The sequence below is a fragment of the Vombatus ursinus genome, unplaced genomic scaffold (assembly GCF_900497805.2).
Source record: "Vombatus ursinus unplaced genomic scaffold, bare-nosed wombat genome assembly UNPS02014861.1, whole genome shotgun sequence".
Taxonomy (NCBI): domain Eukaryota; kingdom Metazoa; phylum Chordata; class Mammalia; order Diprotodontia; family Vombatidae; genus Vombatus; species Vombatus ursinus.
This window is the reverse complement of record NW_020954639.1, coordinates 7,046,358-7,056,411: the sequence shown is the minus strand read 5'-3', so window position 1 is coordinate 7,056,411 and position 10,054 is coordinate 7,046,358. Positions and strand designations below refer to the sequence as shown.

Below are 10,054 nucleotides of genomic sequence, written 5' to 3'. Positions count from 1 at the left end.
ACATATATGTATATAGATATACACATACATATATGTATATAGATATATACATATACACATATGTCCCCTTATTTTATATATTTTTTTAAAATATGTTTTTAGTGCTGTTCACCTAAAAAAAAACTTGCTGGAAAATTTGAAGCCTAGTTGCCCGAAGTTGAATTCACTTCCTGGTGATCACTCTAAGTAGCAGATAGTATGGGTCTTTGTCTTGGGAAGAGGTTCAGTATATTTGGCTTCCAGCAAAAGGAGCTTAGGCTTCTTTCAGAGGTCTAATGGCCCACATGGATATAGTGGAAAGGATGTTGAACTGAAAGTCAGGAGACCTGGGCTCCAAAGATTTCTGTCTACCCCCTTGTGCCTCCTTCACCCCAATAAACAGCCCTGTGGCCTTGAGCAAGTTGCTTGACCTTTCTGCCCTTGTATCCTCATCTATTAAAAGAATGGGTTGGATTGGATGTCCTCTAAGATCCACGGCTCTAAAATAATTTTATCCTTGTTCTAAGTGTATACACAAATGTTGGATTTCTTCATGTTCTTGCAATTCATTTCAGTCACATCTCTTGCTCAGTTATGTTACCATGAGTTTCATACAATGTTAGAGTAAGGAATAGGGTGCAGAAACCTTCCATTGCTGCTTGAATGGGGCCTGATTGGTGTGTTTATAGTCCCACTTGTAGCTGTGGCCATGCCTTTGGGTTATGTTTTTATTGCACAAACTCTTATTGAGTGTCTATTATGTGCAAGGCTTTGTGGAGGATATGTGAAAGAATAAACCTGACCAAATGCTCAGATGAATAACTAGATTGCTCTAAAGTACCTGAGCATATACCTGCCAGAACAGACACAGGAACTATATGAACATAAATATAAAACTTTTCATACAAGTAAACTCAGATCTAAATAATTGAAGTAATATTTATTGTTCATGGGTAGGTAAAGCCAATATAATTTTAACAATGACAATTTTACCTAACCTATTTATTCAATATCATCTCAATTAAATTGCTAAAAAATTATTTTACTGAGTTAGAAAAAAAATAATAACAGTTCATTTGGAAGAACAAAAGGTCAGGAACTTCAAAGAAACCAGGGGAAAAAAGATGTAAAGGGAGTAGATTCAGCAGTATCAGACCTTAAACTGTATTATAAGGCGACTGCATTGTTGAAGTGTAAAAAGGATAATTTTGATTATTTTAAATTAAAATTTTCTTGTATAAATGAAACATATATAGCCAAGAACAGAAGGAATGCAAAGAAGTGGGAAAAAACTTTCATAGACAGTATCTCAGATAGAATGTGATTGGGTTGGAATATTGCTATGATGTAAGAAATGATGAGCTAGTTGATTTAGAAAAACATGGAAAGACTTGGATTTATGAAGGAAGATGCTATCCACCTTCAGAGAAACAGATGATAGGAGACAATGAGCAGAGTATGGTCTTAAAAATATGTGTGTGAGTTTATATGTGTATGTTTGTAGATATCTATGTGTGTGTATATGTACATACATATGTATGTATATATGTGTGTATATATATATATCTCCCTGCTTAATAGTAGCCTTCTTTAGGGTAAGGAGGAGGGAGGGGAAAAAATAAAGTAAAAAGTACACAGCAGAGAACAAAAGAAAACCAACAAGGAAGCAAAGAAGAGCTGGACAGCTTTAAAAGCAATGTGTAGTATTTATTATATAGGTTTTCTTGAAATGGAAATTTATTGTTTTATATTGAATCGCTCTTATGATTTGCTGTGTACGTGGCAATGGGTATTGTTTGTTTCTTTTCTCATTTTTTTTCTTTTTTTTTTTTGAGGAGGCGATCAGGGTTAAGTGAGGTGCCCAAGGTCACACAGCTAGTAAGCGTTAAGAGAGGCTGAATTTAAACTCAGATCCTCCTGACTCCAAGACCAGAGCTCTATACACTGTGCCACCTAGCTGCTCCTCCTTTTCTCATTTTGTATTTAAGCTTAAATTAAAAACATTTACAAAGAAAATAACTAGATGGCTCATCAGCAGATATGACTGGAGCTTAGCTTCCTTGCCTTTTTTAGTGGGTGGTGAGGTAGTATAGAAAGCCTCTCCTCTAGTGACTTAGCCAGCACAGACTGTCCTCCCTAGCCAAAGTATACTCCCTCCTCAACTCTGCTTTGGGGAATCTGTAGTTGACTTCAAGGCTAAGCTCAAGTGCAGCCCGTGGGACAAAATCTTTCCACATCTCCCTTGCAACTAGGACTCTTCCGTCCCTCCCAAATGACTTTGTGTATGTATTTTCTACTTACATGTATGTGTTCATGCTGTTTTCATCCCAATAGAATGTAAGCCCCTTGAGGTCAAGTTCTCTTTACCTCTTTCTCTCCCTTTCTCCTCCTTCCTTCCTTCCTTCCTTTTTCTCTTTCTCCCTCTCTGTCTCTGTCTGATTCTGTGTCTCCCCCCACCCCCTGGACACTGGCTGGTACCTATGTGCTTGCCAAATTGAGTTGAATTAAAAGTACATGGAAAATACGATGAGTTCAATTGAGTTGAGACCTCTGCCCCTTCTTGGAAGAGCTTTGGGTCTTGCCTTAAAGCAACACTCTAAGGTCTTTATTTAAAGCAGGATTGTCTCTGAATCCATAATAATGATTGTGTGTTGCAGGGCAATAGGGAAGGGGGAGAACTTCAGGTGGGAAGCCACGTGGAACTTGCTGCTTTCCTTTCACTTCCGCCAGAGAGGTAGCAGTTAGGGCTGAGTTCTGAAAATGAAACCAAAGAGAGGCTTGAGAATGCAAACAAAAAATCTTTTGCAGGAAATTGCATGGAAATTGAAACCAACAAGTCTAGCCCTGCAAGACTGAACGGACTTATTAAGAGGTAAAAGTGTCAATTTGGGGGCATCAGCACGAAAAGGCAGATTCCTTTTTGGTGGGGCTATAGGGTGGCTTATTTTTTTATCCTAAGTACTTGTTATGTTAGAGTAAGTTATCACTCTCAATTCTAGTCAGGTACCTATAGCCTCTCTAGCCAGTATTGCTAATAAATCTCTGTTGAACTCTCTTTATGGAATGTCAGTCTCATGTTAACTTTTCAGTGCTTGGTGGGCAGACCTTAACTATGGACTATTTTTCAAGGTGATTTATTGGCTAAAGGGATGTTGTTAGTTTATTTTCCTTAAGGCAGGCCTGTAGGCCTTCTAACCAGAACTTCAGGGCTCTAGAAGTATAATAACATGGATAGAAGCACCGCAGACAGAGTGTCCACAGAATCCATCTATCCCCTTGAGACATCATGTGACCTAAAGGTTGCTACATTAGACAGATTTCTATTTAGAAATTTTTACTTTCCAATTTAAGTTGGGACTTGGGACTTGGGACTACCTGGGACTTCATCCAGCCTTTGTGGTAAGCCAGTTTCTTAGTGTTGGGTTTATGTATTTTACTGTTTTGTCACTAGGAGGAGAATAGGTTAAATCTTTTTGTGGACTGCTCTATCTTCTGACACCTGTCTACCAAAGTGATCTGACCTAACTTAATTTTAGGGAAAATTTAACCAAAAATTTTCTGGGAACCACTCAGGGCAGTAGAAATGTAATTATCACAGATCCCTTTTTTCCTTTTAAGTTTTTTTTTTTAATTGAACATAGATCTATGTTCTTTCCCTCCCATTTTAACTTCATTGGGAGAAAAAAAGAAAAACAAATTCCTCACAACAGGTATTCATAGTTGAGCAAAACAAATTCCCTCATTGACCATTGTCATAAAAGATATGTCTCATTCTGTACTCTGAATCTGTCACCTCTTTGTCAGAAGGTGGATAGTATAGCTTATCATTGGTCCTGTGGAATCATGGATGGTCATTGAATAGATCAGAGTTTTTATAGCTTTTAAAGTTGTTTGTTTTTACAGCATCGTTCATTGTATGAGTTGTTCTCCTGGCTCTTCTCATTTCATTCTCCATCAGTTTATAAGTCTTAAAATTTTTTTTCTTATGATGTTGGTGTTTCAGTATAAATTATTCTTCTGGTTCTGCTCACTTCACTCTGTATCAGTTCATACAAGTTTCTCCATGTGTCATTGAAATCATCTGCTTCCTTATTTCTTACAGCACAATACTCCATTACATTTATGTGACACAGCTTATTCAAATATTCCTTAATTGTTGGACATCCTCTTAGTTTCCAGGTTTTTTTTGAAACCACAAAAATTGCTGCTATAAATATTTTTGCACATATGGGATCTTTTCCTCTTTATTGGGTATCTTTTGTATATAGGACTGGAGTGGTACAGCTGGGTCAGAAAGTTTGTATTGTTCACTAAGTTTTTGGAACTTTTAAGTTTAATTTTTTTTTAATGAACAGAAATCCTTTTTCATCTTTTGTATGGCACATCTGGGTTAGTGGCAACAGGTAGCACAAAGATTATTTCAGTTTTTAGGTTAATGGGAAAGAAAAAAATTGTCCATCTGGAAAGGAAGGGATAGATTAACCTTACTGAAACTATGAGTTAGTTTCAGATGTGTCATGGTCTACTTAACTTTTACCTTAAATAATTTGGTACTTTTCATAAGTGGGTCATTGAGGAATTCATTCTTGTTTTACCTCAATCTAGGAATGCCACACAAGTTTAAAAATATAAGCAATCAAGGTGAGTCCCAGGCAATACTAAAGCTTTTTTTTATCTTGAGCTTTGTCTTAGGAAATTGGTGTGGTCTGAGTTTCTCTTTTGCTCTTGGTATCATTTTGTCTTGTCTGATTTCTAATGAAGGGGGGAAGGAAGAGGGGGAAGGGAAGGGGGAGGGGAGAGGAAGGGGGGGAGGGAGGAAGAGGGGGAGGGGGAGGAAAAGGGAATGGGAGGGGAGGGGGACAGGGAGGGGGGAGAAAGAGAAGGAGAAGAGGGGGAGCTTGCCCTTATTGTGCTGTCTAATCATTTTGGAATGTTGTGTAATTTTTTTCATCCAAGGCTGTCTGAGCTTTAGTACCGCCAGACATTTTCCCACAGATGTAGCCTCTCCTAGTTGTTGGTTTTTAAAATTTTTTCTAGATAGAGGGGCTTCTCTAAACCCTGAGTAAGTAAGGGAGGGCTCCAACTCCAGTAAGTTTATAATACACATTATCTTAGTTCCAGAGGGACTAACCATGGCAGTTTGTAACCCAGTACACAGATGGAAATTGTGGTCATATTAGCATAGCAACCCATGCTGATTTATGTTTACTATTAAATATGAGCTGCATTTCAGTATCTACTTAGAAAATAAAATTGCTGCATTTGTTAGAGTAAGAGGAGCAGAAATCTTCAAATGTTCACATGAACCAACATTTCAGATTTTGTTATTGTTGTTCAGACCTATGAATTCATGGGTACATGGAACTTCTGGTGTGGAAATGCCTTCCAGGGATGCAGATCTGTCAATTTATACCTAACTAGATTTAGAGGGTTGTCTGGCACCCAATTTTATGGGTAGTATTTGTCAAAGTAGGCATTGGAACTAGGCCTCCTTGACTCTAAGACTTTGCATCCAGAATTCAAACTGGCTGAAGAAGAAAGACTAGAATTCTAGTTCTGGATTTTTCGATGGGGTGTTATAGGTAAAGACTGGAAAAGAAGGAAAGTTGCCCCCAGCACTGCTGAGCTCTTTGTCTTGCATATTTCCAAAGTAACAGCATGGAAGCCTGAAGCAGGGCTAAGTTTGTGAGTAATCTCTCTCTTCATTGTCAATGGAGGCAGAAGGGAGCTCTTTGGAATTTCCCCCTTCTGCTTTGTAAGCCATGACAGGGGGAACTGTATTTCTGGGAGTTTCAGTGTTTGTTTTTTATGGGGCAGCCACATCCAGGTTCTCAAAAGAAATGAGTCCTAAATGGCAAATCATCGTTTGTATTCAGCAAAATTAAAATGCTAGTTTAAAAAAGATTTTTTTTAAAAGGGGGGGGTAGGAGTTGAAAAAGGAGGTAAATCTGAGGTTAATTGATATTCTTCCTGGTGCCATTTCTTTTGGGAGGTACTGCCCAACCCAGATCAGACTCACATTAGTAGGGGAAACAGGAAAAATGACTCACCATCCCAGTAGCTGAGTCCGTTTTGGACAAGGGTTATCTTTTGCTTTCAGTTCATTGGAAGAAAGAGACTTCATTCAAAGTCACGTCCAGGGTGACTTTGTCATTCTCCCATTCTGCAAACAGGCAGCTTCCTCAGCTTTATTCTATCTATAGTAGATTTCTATACTTGCCTTATAAGGTATGGTAATGGAGGCAGTTAAAAAAAAAGAAATCTGGATATTATTTGATAAATAGCAGCTTTGATGGAAGAAATGTATGTTTTTTATGGTGATTATTTTAAAAGAGATAATGCGTGCTTGGGTAAAGAAGTTCTGGTATATTGGTTTGATAATCATTCTTATTATTTAATGGTTACAGTTCACCTAATAATTGTTTTTGTAATATTTCAATAATTCTTAGTGGATCTGTTATATCTCATTTTGCTAGATACCTGAGTTTTCCCTCTATGATTGCAATCCATTCACACTCTGTCATCCATGTCCATGGACTTGCATAAATCAGTCTTATATAAACATGGAGTTCATTGGACACCTTAACCTCTCCTGGCATTCCATGGGTACTAGTGTAGCACTGGGTTGTCAATATAATATCCCTTGTTCTTTCCATGTTACCAGCTCACTTCCTCTTACAGTCATATGTATGGCTGTTTGATGGTATATTTTGTTTCTTTTTTTGTCATAGTTTAACATTGTCAATATATTGTAGCCTATTTGCACCCATCTTGTATCTCTCCATTGGCCTTTGGGTGGGCCTGTAGTTTAGATTACTTTGAGTTTCTAGTTTCCCTCCGTAGTCATCTGAAAATGAGAAGGTTGGATTAGATGGTCTTTAAGTTCCCTTCTAGCTCCAAATTAATTATCTTATGATTCCATATTGTTGAAAATCCAAAAAAACTAAACGTATAGTCATTACCTTAGATGGCTCTATTTCTTTTGGAAGGTGAAAAGTGAAGCTGTGAAAGGTTTTTTTTTCTTTGTTTAAAATTTTTGCAAGCAATTTTCTAGTTCCTGTTAATTCATTAACTTTTGTGAAATGCATTTTCATAGTATAATTTCGACTAATTTAATAGTATTACTGTGTGAAAGCTTATGCCTGGATTGATACAAGATCACAGTCTTTATTGCTAAAAGAAGGAACTTTAGATATCTGCCTAGTGCAACTGCCCTCATTTTATGGAAGACAGTACTGAAATGAAGTTCACGCGTAGGTGTAGTAAGTGACAAAGCTGAGATGAAACATCAGGACCTTTTACTCCAAATTTAGTGTCCTTTCCAGGACATCCAGTTGCCTTAACAGTGTCAATTTCTTTCTGTTAAAAACAAGTTTAATTAGTTTACTAAAATTTGTTCTACATTTTATGTGTAGTATTATAATTGAGAAATGTCTTTTCTCTAGTTGAATACTTTCTTTTTATCTATGAAGGTAGTTCCTTACCCCAAAGGCATTGATTAGCTGGTTGCCAGGTATTGGATGTATATTGGATCTTAGCAAAAGGAAGGGCATTTCTGCACCCTTGGCCATAAGTGCCCATTGTCACATCCTGTCTTTATAAGGGGAGTTGGGAGGATGACTTGGTTTTGCCCAGTGGACTGGTGAAACAGTGTTAAAGAAAAGAACAATTCTTTTGTTTGATTGATTATTTAAGCTTGGCATTTTATTTTGCTGAGGCCTCTTTTTTCTTTAGTAAGTATTGTCTTTTTAGCCAAAGCAGGTCTATGAGATTGGGAGGATTTTCATCATCCAGAGGCCCATGATAGAACTAGTGGAAGCTATAAGGAAGAGGCTGCTTCCCTATCAGTTCAGTTAAGTTCAGCTGTTGTTTGTCCTTCATTCTTGAAGAGGACCATGACATCAATCAGGAAAGGGATGCCATGACTTGCAAGTGAATTGAATTTAAGTGAGAGAGGGCTGTGCAAAGTCACCAGCCTCACTTTCTCCTCTGGAGCCGTCTGGGTCCAGTGGCAAAATATAGATCAGGATGACTGGAGATGGCCCCCTCAGTTAAGTTTAGCAAACATTTGTTAAACGACTTTTGTGCAAGGCACTGGGGACTCGAAAACAAAAATTAAAAAAAAAATCCCTGCCCTGAAGGAGTTTGCATTCTATGAGGGAAACAGCTATGTATTTATAAGAAAGTTCAGCAAAAGAGAACATTAACAGTTTGGAGGAATCAAGGAGAAGAGATGCCACCTGAGCAGAGCTCTGAGAGAAAATCAAGGAGGGAATGCTTTCTAGGCACTGGGGGACAGCCTGAAAAAATTCCGAGGCATTTTTGGGTGGAATTCTGAGTTGGGGCAATAGCAAATAGGTATGTTTTTCTAGTACATGGAGTAGGAGTGATGTGAAAGAAGTCTGGAAAGGTAGGCTAGTGACAGATTCTGAAGAGTTTTAAATTCTAAGCTGAAGGGTTTGTTTTTTGGTACAGAAGTGAGAGGGAATCGTTCAGGATTCTTGAGTGACATGGTAAGATCTGTGCTTTAGGAAGACCATCTTGGCATCTCTATAGAGGACTGTTTAGAGAGAGGAGATGTTAGAAGCAGGGATATTCTTTAGGAGGTTCTTGCAATTTTGGAGGTGAGAGATGAGGAGGGGCTTGAATTAGGGTGGTGGCTTGTGAGAATATAGAAGGGAAAGAATGAGAGCTGTAGAGCTGACAATAATCAGCAACTGATTAGCTCTACAGGATGAGGGAGAGTAAGTAACAAGGTGAGGATGGCTCTGAAGTTATAAACCTATAGAGGAATGGTGGTAACCTCAAAAGAAATAGAAAAAAAGTTGGAATGGAGCAGGGTTTAGTGTGGATATGGGAAGGTTATAAGGTTTGTTTTTGACATGTTGAGTTTGAGATGGCTATGTAGTATCCATATGGAGATGTCCAACAATGATTGATGATGGGGGACTGGAGCTGAGGAGAGGGATGATTTTGTAGATGGATTTGGATATCATCAAGAAAGAGATGATAATTTAGTTCATGGGGGATGGCAAGATCACCAGAAGAGATTTGGTAGATCTAATATCTAACAAAAAACAGCAAAGAAAATTTCAAAAAGGTGGTCTGGAGTTCAGTCTCTTCTCCCCCCCCCCCCCATATTTCTTTGTGATTTATTTATTTCTTGCTTTAAAATGTATTTTAGTTAATATATTTTGTTTTTATATTGCCTATTCTGTATCTCTCCCTTCTCCCAGAAAGCCATTCCTTGTAATAGAATTTTTTTTTCTAACAAAGAAAAATAGGAATACAAGGGGAAAAAATCTGACATGCAATATATCTTACCCTTGGACACTTCATCTCTACACCGGAGTGGGAAGAGGTGTATCACTTATAATTATGACACCTATATTGTTTTAGTTTTTTTGTTGGTGAGGCAATTGGGGTTAAGTGACTTGTGCAGGGTCACACAGCTAGTGAGTATTATGTATCTGAGGCCGGATTTGAACTCAGGTCCTCCTGACTCCAGGGCTAGTGCTCTATCCACTGTGCCACCTAGCTGCCCCTTATGTTGGGTTTTGATAGGGACTTTGGTGAATATCCTTGGTTATAGCCCTGCAATGAAATACAGTTATAATTAGCTAAATAATTTCTAGAACTTACTGGTGCCCAGGCCTAGATTCAGGGGTCTCATACTTAGAGTATCTTAGGTGGTCTTCTTGCTGTTTCGCTCCTATTGAAGTCCATATGATTGAAATATCTGTCAAGATGCAGGTTTGTAAACTCATCTGGGTTGCATTTCTTGGTCAGTAAGCATTATTTTTGATGCTTGGCATGAATAATTTGATACTTTGCATAGCTCCATCTCCTTTTGTTTGCCCACAGCATTTCTTCCTCCTGTGTTAGGTTGGCCAGTGATGAACAGCAGTTTTAATACATGTAGCACATCTTTGTCTATATGGCAGAAAGATCAGTGAGATGCATTTATGTGGCACTTAGTGTGACTGTGTCCTCCACCTTACTTATGCTTTGTGTTGACGAAGAGGTGCAAGGGTTATTTATTTCTTAAAATAAGTGTAAGTCTGTGTCTCATTCC

The 10,054-nt window shown here is 38.1% G+C and overlaps 1 protein-coding gene across 2 annotated transcripts in view; it reads left to right on the top strand.

Moving 5' to 3' along the window:
• The window catches only part of CCNY (cyclin Y), a 288,024-nt gene that overhangs the window by 4,355 nt on the left and 273,615 nt on the right, over positions 1–10,054 (top strand). The window contains exon 1 of one of the 2 annotated variants that reach the window (XM_027841628.1): positions 2,809–2,851. The exons of the other annotated variant lie outside the window; for it this stretch is intronic. The gene's annotated coding sequence lies outside the window, so the exon portion shown is untranslated. Of the gene's footprint in view, positions 1–2,808; positions 2,852–10,054 lie in introns of those variants that run through there. 2 annotated transcript variants of the gene reach the window in all.